The sequence below is a fragment of the Rhamphochromis longiceps genome, linkage group LG23 (assembly GCF_057381845.1).
Source record: "Rhamphochromis longiceps isolate RC_006_pf linkage group LG23, R_longiceps_female_GT1.1, whole genome shotgun sequence".
Lineage (NCBI taxonomy): Eukaryota > Metazoa > Chordata > Actinopteri > Cichliformes > Cichlidae > Rhamphochromis > Rhamphochromis longiceps.
In genome coordinates, this window is record NC_140578.1 from 42,969,386 (window position 1) to 42,978,741 (window position 9,356).

At 41.8% G+C, this 9,356-nt stretch overlaps 1 pseudogene; it reads right to left on the reverse strand.

Moving 5' to 3' along the window:
* Positions 1-290: 290 nt before the first annotated feature.
* On the reverse strand, positions 291-4,618 carry LOC146642727 (histone H1 pseudogene; annotated as a pseudogene).
* Positions 4,619-9,356: the final 4,738 nt, after the last annotated feature.

Consider the following 9,356-nt stretch of genomic DNA (forward strand, 5'->3'; position numbering starts at 1 on the left):
GAACATGGGTGCACCACTTGCATAGGTTTAATATTTGTAAATAAAACGGCTAATCACACAAATCACTGCAACAATAATAGTAAACATTGTTTAATGTTAATCCTTGGACCCCTCCTCTTGACGCATGGACACACCCATGCGTCAACTCACCAAACCTGGATTCCAGTCTTAAAGAAAAAGATTAGCTAGATCATATCCCAGGCAACATCAGGGCATCTCCTCCCCTGGAGCAGCACCACCCTGGACCCATAATCCTGCAATGAAAATGTTAGTGTGCTTTGCATATTAAGTTTGCTTAACACCTGGCTCTCCCAGGAGCCTGCATACACACCATCATGGCCTGGAAAACAAAATCTGGAAGTAAAATCAAACTTCATACCTGTAAACAATTGTATCATAAGGACAAGAAGCATTCAACATCAGCAAGACAAGTGTCATGTGCAGGTTTTCTCAAATCAGTAAACTACAATTATTTTCATAAGTCGCCTCAGACATGGATTATCCCATGTACTCAGGCAACATTAATGTAATCGGTGACTGCTCTTAAGCAAAGTCACTCCACTTATATATTACTATGGGCTCAAAAGTGGCCAGCTAATGAGCCCATATCAAACTATCCCAGAAACACTGTATCTCTTATTTGTTTTACTCATGTCACTTGTCCGGTTCAGCTGAATCTTCCACAGCATTCTCAAAGAAACTAACATTAGCAATACACATTGACTGTAGTCAGACAGAGGTCAGACACAGGTCAACAGGTTACAGAGGTGCCATAAAAACACCATAAAGTCAACCCTAGCTGTGGAAAGAAGTAACACCAGTTCTCAACACAGGAAATTTCACACAGGTTATTCACATTATCAAAGTAACCTTCACATTTTCCCATCAACACAATGCAACAGCATCACCACTCATAACCTGTAAACACAGTTTTCCTCACACATAAACCCAGAAATCCTGTAGTAGGAAAAAACATCAACCAGTTGTCCTGGTATAAATCGCATCATCAATTCACATGAAGAACTGGCATGCTGTAAGAAAAGAAAATGCAAATATTAGCGCTTGCGCAGGCGTATGCATACTTTGTCACAGATATCTCTGTGAGCAACTCAAGCCTATGAATAACACACCTGATAAATGCACAGACACAGAAAATGGCATTTAAAAGGTTAAATCATCATGCAACCTCGAGTGTTGCTGTCATCTTTCTGCTCCTGTAAAAGGAAACACATGGGTTCATCTGCACCTTTGTCAGGTGGGGGTTAGCTTCACACAATCATGTTCAGTCAGTCAGTCAGATATTTTAAAATTCTTACTCATTCACTCAGTGGTTCCTTCTTTTGCTAATTGTGGAAATTATCATCGCATTCGTTTCCACGCTCAGCAAAACGACGTTATTTCAAAAAGAAAAATAATTTAGACTGGATTTCCTCGTTGAATCCTTTTTGGGGGGGACTCTCATTTCCTAATTGTCCCAAATAAGTGGCTTTCTCCTGAACCCATTTTAAATGTGGAGAAACTCACTTGCAACAATTTTCTTGACGACGTGTAACGCTTTTAATTCCCGACTTGCAGATCTGCTCAAAGAAAAGAAATTCACAAGCAAAAATCAGTGCTTGTTCAAAAATGAAAAATAAAAAATAACAGAGATTATCAAACCAAACTCTCAGTGCACTGTGAAAGTATCAAAATAAAAAGGCCTTGTTAAGTCATGACACAAGCTCCTCATCTCAGGAGGGTAAATCATACCATTAGCATGGTTTATCATACCATCATACTAATCGGCAGGCTCAACTTCACACCAAAAGAAAAATCATCAGCTAGATTCACTCCAAATCAACCATCAGCTGCACAACACACAACATAATCCTAATGTCTTATTAGCTATGAGTTTAATTACCAGGTCTGTGCTCTTCACTCATTTAGGCCACAGATCTATTTTATTCAATTTCCCTTTTCCCTTCATCATAAAACATGTGACATGCTGTCATGCACTTCACAAAACAGTCTGTTCTGACGTATTCAGAGTTGTGTATCTAAATACAGGATTCACTCGCACATCAAAGCAGGAAACTCAGTGTTTTAGAGTCTCCACTCAACACACAACAACTCCAACACATCTCATTCACTCATACTAGAATTCAGTCACCTTTCATTAATCTAAAACTGATCAACTAATTTGCATATCAGCTATTAACCCACTAAGTTGACAGGACGACAGAAAAGCATGTTCAAAATAGTATCACAAAAGACAATTTCCCTCATACAGTAAATTACATGTGCTGCCTCAATCAAACAGGAAGCTTCTCCCAATTTACCATTTTAACAACTAAATTTATTGTCTGATCACTGGTTGGTCAAACCAGGATCTTTTTTCTCACAAAAGTTAAACTGTTGTCCTGCAACTTGGAGAGTCAATTTTTTTCTTTAGGATAAATTCAGCATTTGATAACAAGTGTCTGCTAAATTGACACTATTGTAACACTGATGAAAGATAACAAGCTAATTTTCATTGCATGGGTTTGTGTTATTAGGCAGGTCTAATGCATGTCTGTGGAGCTGCATCTCCAGCAGAGCATGTTCTTAAAGCTGCCTTTCCTACACATTTCTCTGCTATTATTTAATCATTTCTTAACTAATGTGCTATGAGTCTTCATGAGTCATTTTGTGTTTGGAATTGTTAGTAGGGTTAATGCATGTTCTGCTTGTGTGTGTGTGATTTTGTATATGTTTCTATTTTCGCAATGTTTCAGACTCCGTCTCAATTTTCCAACTTAAGCAGTCAGTTTTCTTTTCCCCAGGTTTGCTAACCCAAATTTTGATTTCCCACATTAAATAATTCCTATGTGTTCTCACCTAGTCTTCTCACTCTGTTGTCCTCTCACTCTTTTGTCCTCTCCCTCTTCAACAGTCCCGGCAGTTCTCCTTCAGCTTTGTCCTGTCTAGTAGCTGAAGTGCTGTTGCTGCCTTCTTGGGCGACTTCTTAGCAGCTGCTGCCGGTTTCTTGGCTTTGGCTGCGGCGGGCTTCTTGGCTTTGCTCTCAGTAGCCTTGTTCATCTTGAAGGATCCGGAGGTCCTGGTGCCCTTTGCCACCAGGCTCTTGATGGCGGTCTTGACACGGGCCTTGTTCTTGTCCACATCGTAGCCTCCGGCAGCCAGAGCCTTCTTGAGAGCGGCCACAGACAGGCCGTTGCGCTCCTTGGAAGCGGCCACGGCTTTCACAATCAGCTCGCCCACGCTGAGGCCGACCTTCTTGGGCTTGGAAGTCATCGTCTTCTTCTTCTTGGCCTGAACCTCGGCGCAGGGCGTGTTTATGATGGAGCCTTTCCCACCACAGCGCTGGCACGTTGAACGCATCATGAAGGGTCCATTTCTTTCATGTCGCTAGCCGCATGTGGCTTGCCCGAGTCACTCAGTCCTTTTTGAGCATTTCAACATGCTGCCGCCGCAGACCCTGGCCTCAGATCCAGCAAGTTTAGCGTGCTGATCTCCAAAAAAAAGTCCCGAAGGCCAGAAAGACGTCAAATAAGTGTCTCGTGCTGAGAACTCAAACAAAAACTCCTCTTCACGCTGCCATCTTGCTCGCCCCTCCGTGAAATTCAACCAATCAGACAGGAAGATGGGTTTGCTTTCTTCTTCTGCTGCTGTTTATCCACATTGCTGCTGCTTTGCTGAGACTTTTTGTGCTCAGGACTTGCTGCTGTCTCTTTATCATGTTATTGCTTTGGAGCTGCATTCCTTATCTTCAGGGAGGAGTGAGCTCGCTTGTGAGGTTGAGAAACACATGGCACTGTAAATAAGTCAGCCAGAAACTTGGCCTGCATGTTTCCAATGATGTTAAACTATAACTTTCTTCCGACCGCTGCATGTGGAAAATTGATTCAGGTCTGCTTTTCACCTGAAAGTGACAAACTAAGACATTTCATTATTATCATCACTGCTTAATCAACACACATCTCTCTCTGTGTGTGTTTTTGTGAACAGTCTTTTCTTAAAAGCAGAAAATGAAATTGTAGTTGTTTTTGGCTGATCAACACAAAACCTTTTTCCTATGATTTTTCTTTTTCACTCTTTTTTTTTTTTCGTTACAATAGCTGGTGACCTGCAGAATCACCGCTCTCACTCACAATCAAAGGCAATTACTTTTACACAGCGCACAAAAACACTGTGATGTCAGACACATTCACACTCACTTTTTCATCTGCATAAATAAACCATATGGCTGGAGATATGTGCCATGGTGATCCATAAGCATGATCACCAGTTTATTTAATTATTTTTAATCCAACAAAACAAATAAACAAAAACATGATGCTGATGCTACACACACACACACGAGTCAAGGTGCAGAAAAACTGCTCATGGAAACGCTGCACACTCTCTGTTTCCCTCTCTTTGAGTAGTTCTCAGACAGCTCTTGATCTGATAATGTGTAGCTTGCTCATCAGCTCAAAAAACAAAAACAAAACTGCAACGCGACATCACACAGTAGTTGCATGCTCTGCCCACAGTGGCAAAGTCTTACACTTACATATTCAACACAGCTTCTCCATCATGTATTTTTAGATGTTTCATACAGGGTTGAGCATATTAGTTGTTTTCACAGATGTGCTCTATATCTCAACAATGGCTCATAACAAGACGACCGTCTTCCACACAGGTCAAGTGCCTCTATGCACTTCATTAGTTTAAATATTTACCTATATCACTTCACCTCACATGTCATTGTACTGAATTTAAGCAACCACAAGTTTAATGTAGGTTACTTTTAACAACTATCCACCTCAATGGTTTGGCACACAGGCTGTTAACATTTTGTGTCAGGAAGGGGTGGGGGGAAAGCCACCCACCAGAGCACAGCTGCTGATGTGGGCTGGCCTTTTCCACACACTCTTCAAGGCTGGTGTGTTTTCTGAAAACTTCTAACATTTGAATCTCTTCCATTTATAAGCCTGCGATTAACCGCACGGCTCAGGTCCGCGTGAAACCCGCGCGACCGCATTCGCGTGCACCCACGCAGCTGTGGAGCCTTCGCTCTCTCTCTTTTATACATAAATACTTTGTGCTGCCAGGAGCAAAGTCCAGCACAAACGTCTTTCTCCCTCTAACTCACTCTTGGTTGCTTAGAAACCCATGATAACAACAACAGTCGGTGTTACAGACCACGTGTTCTGCTCCGCACACACTCACACAACAACAACAACAAAAACGACGACGACGACAACAATGACAACAACACAAAATAGGCCTACTCCGGACTCACACCGGACCGCTCGGGACCCTGACCCAGTTGTGGGACGCTCACCCACTCGCGCGACAAAACCCAATGAAGGGACGCTCGGGACACACACCCAGGGCGATTTCAAAACCGGACACTCACCGGACGCTTGGGACCCTTGGGCGATTTAACCAAAACTTCTTTTTCGGGACACTAACCCAGTTATCGCTCCACAAAGCAGCGAACTTCTCAACGCCTCACAAAATGGCGGAGACTGCACAACGACACGGTTATAGAGTCGGCCTCTTTAAACTTACTTGGCGTTGCTTAGCGTGTAATATCAGCCTGAATCCCGCCGATCGCCATTCATCGAGGAGAAAGACAGACAGCGAATCCACAGGAACTTCCTGGCTGACATCAGTCTTTCAGCGTGCCTCCCCCCCCTCGGTGAATGCGATCCCAGGGATCCGGCATCGAAGGACCAATTAATGTTAGGTTTGTAGCTTGAACCCATCCGCTGGAACGTTGAAGACAATATAATTACACTGCTAAGCAAGACACAAGTAGGCAAACTTCTTCATGGTACTCGTGCACGGGAGAGAACCGGACAAACGCCGTTCCTTCGCTTGACCCCAGTAGCTCTCGTCCGTTCTCCCATACACTGTCCTTTTATTGAGGTTACATGAATATGCATAGGTTCATTAACATACGACGTCTACATACAAACAAAGAGTACCTTGCCTGTGTGTGTGTGTGTGTGTGTGTGTGTGTGTGTGTGTGTGTGTGTGTGTGTGTGTGTGTGGACTGCTGATCAAAGGGTCAAACATTCTTGGTCAGGAAGAGGGTAGCCTCCCCCTCACCCTAGATGGTTCATCCTAGATAACACGGTGAGGAAGTCCTGCAGTTCATCTAAACAAAGAGCACTTAGACTAGAACAGACGCAACTACATTAATCCTACCATAAAATAATAAGACACGGTATGACCTCTCATGCTCCCAAAGTGCTGTCTAATACACACAAAGTTTGCAGACTATCAAGGATCAAAACTTCTACCAATCTACAACTAATTACAAAACTCTAAGCATATATAAGTAAATATTTCTAAGCATAAATGACAATCAACAATACAAATCTAACAGTGCGAAGCTGTAAAAAAGTAATTATAAAAAAGCATTTTTGTAGCTGAATGTTACTGGATAGCTGTTTCATCTGTAACACATCAAAATAACCTGCTAAGGTTTAATAGGCTATAAGGAACACACTCACTTCCTGAGCCCTGGGCAATAAGAGACGTTTTGTGTTTTATAATTTATTGATATGTTTGATCCTTTCTGACCTGCGTTAATGAAGCAGTCATTAGAGCACCATGTCCGCTATAATAGTTCTGTAGTTTGATGCTTGAGTCGTTGCAGACTTGTTGAAACTCCCTCACCCGTCAAAGCAGCGTCTTTGTTATTGGAGTCCAGCAGATGGCAGTGTTTCACTGTCTGACGGCTGTCTGAAGCTTCAGCTGGATTATCCGTTTGCTATGTTTGCCATGTTACAGTGGGGAGGAAAAACTCCTTTTTAACAGGAATATCTAGACATGAGTGATTACTGCAGTGGGGCACTATCTGTGCTATCTATAAGAAATGTTAGCAACAATAAAACTCTGAGGATCAGGGCTCCATTTCACTCCAGTGTTCAGTGGCATTTTAAAAGAGTGAATACCGACGCTGAATGTCTTTGTAAAGCAAAAGCACTTTGTTAGCCTTTACAGAGCAAAGCTATGGATCAATGTGCAGTGAAGAAAAATCGAGGTAGCCAGTCTGTCCTTTCCTAACCAATCACAGAGCTCCTTACATTGTTGCGCTGGAGAATAACTAAATATAATATAAAGATGATATTGAAAATAATCTTTTGTAGAGTCACTACTTAGTGGGCAGAGGACAGTTATCACTTTGCTGGATGCTTTAAAGTCGCATGTTCTGTATTTGCAGATTAACAGGATATTAACAGATTAACAGCTTTCATTAGACTTCATATGATAATCAACAGTGAAGTGTTTCTCTTTCAGTGTTTATTCTTGCTCATTGAATGATCTCTGTTCAGATAATATGCTGCACTCATCTCATGTTTCTTTAAATACGGCATCACTTGTCCAGCTGTCAAACTCTGAAAGAGTTACAGTTTCACCACTGAGCACTTTGAATGGTTATTCTTTTATTTAAAAGCACTTATTCTAGCTGCATCATCAATACGACAAAAACTGTGACTTCAACAAAAATGTATCTAAACATATTTAGGGGGAAATGTTCCTACACCCCTCATGTAAACGTTACACCTCCAAAAGGGAGAAATAATCAGAATAAGGCGTAATCATTGTCTTGATAATAATGACCATGAAAATGAAACTAGGCCTACCTTTAGTTCAGCACACTCAGTGTTGCATAAAGACATGCGAACATGCCATCATCCATTCTGGAGCCTACTTTTAAAAAGAGCGAGCTGTTTATTCTGGCTGAGTAGCAAACAGAACCAACCATGACAACCTAAACTGGGAAAACACTTGGAAACCTTGAACACTGGGAATATGGAGACACAGGGGGTAGGTGAACAGGCACTCTGACAAAGGACAGAGGAAAACAGATACAGTATATACACTGAGGGGTGATCCGGGAGTGGACAAACATGGGAACACAGACTAGGATTATCAAAATAAGACAAGAAGTAGCACGAACACAGAGACTGAGATAAGGACACATGAGCTTGACACTAGGATGGAAATAAACAAACATGGGAACACACGACGGACTGAGGAGACAAGGACAACACACAAAGAGAGGGACACTGGAAACAGGTAAAGGAGACAAAACCCAGAGACAGCACTAAGACACAAAGAGAGGGAGACACAAGACGGGCTGGGGACACTAAGGGGACGCCGAGGACAGAACACAGAGACGAACTCTATGACAGACATTACGTGACAACAAGACTGACATCCACAGGAGACACAGAAAAAACAATAATCAGAAAATTCACGAATGCAGGAAAAGTAAACTAGGAAACTTCAGTCAGTATAAGAACACAACAATAATGATGAAGCAACATTCAAAAGTCCACCAACACAAAACACTGGGACAAAGACCCAGAACCATGACACACAGACACTGACAGTGTTCTTGTTAATGCTCTGCCTCCTCTGGATCTTTAGTTAGCTAAAGTGGACTGCAGTCTTTCATTTATTGATATCATTAATAGTTTACCCATATTAGACTCTTTAGTCCACCTGAATCAAACATAACAACATGTTACAAGCTGTTTTGCTGCTTCCAGTGTCTCAGATCTCATGCAAACAAGTGGCTGGCTCAGTGAATGTTAATTTAGCACATGTTATATAGAATAGAATAGAATAGAATTCAACTTTATTGTCATTGCACATGCACAGGTACAGGGCAACGAAATGCAGTTTGCATCCATCCAGAAGTGCTTTAGTGATATAGATATATTACAATATATATTAGCAATAGTATAGATATGTAAGTATATTACAGAAATGGGTCTATTATGGTATGTTATAATGTACACGGTATGAAGTATGTTGTGAATATTCTATAACTATAAGTATGTACAGGCTGTAGTGAGTACGAGCTATGTACAGGCTATGAACAGGATATAAATATGAAAAACTATACAGAATATGAAATAAATAACTTTACAGAAATCTGAGATATACAGCTATACAGAAATGTGAACTATGCAAGTTGTAAACAGTTGTAGGGTTAAAGATTATCGAATGTACAGAATGATTATTTACACAGAGCTATACAGTAGTGCAGTTAAGATAAGTGAGGGTGTAGATAGTTTCTACAGAGGCTATATAAAGTGCTAGTGGTTGTGAGTGGTGGTTCAGTCCATGTTATTATTGTGTGTTTGAGGGTACAGTTGTCCATTGTGGGTGTGTGTATGTTCAGTCCATATGTTAACGTGGGTCAGATGTCAGGAGGCAGAGTTCAGGAGTCTGACAGCTGTGGGGAAGAAGCTGTTCCGGTACCTGGTGGTCTTAGTCCGGAGGCTCCTGTAGCGCCTCCCAGAGGGCAGGAGGGTGAAGAGTCCATGTGATGGGTGACTGGGGTCTTTGATGATTTTCCCAGCCCT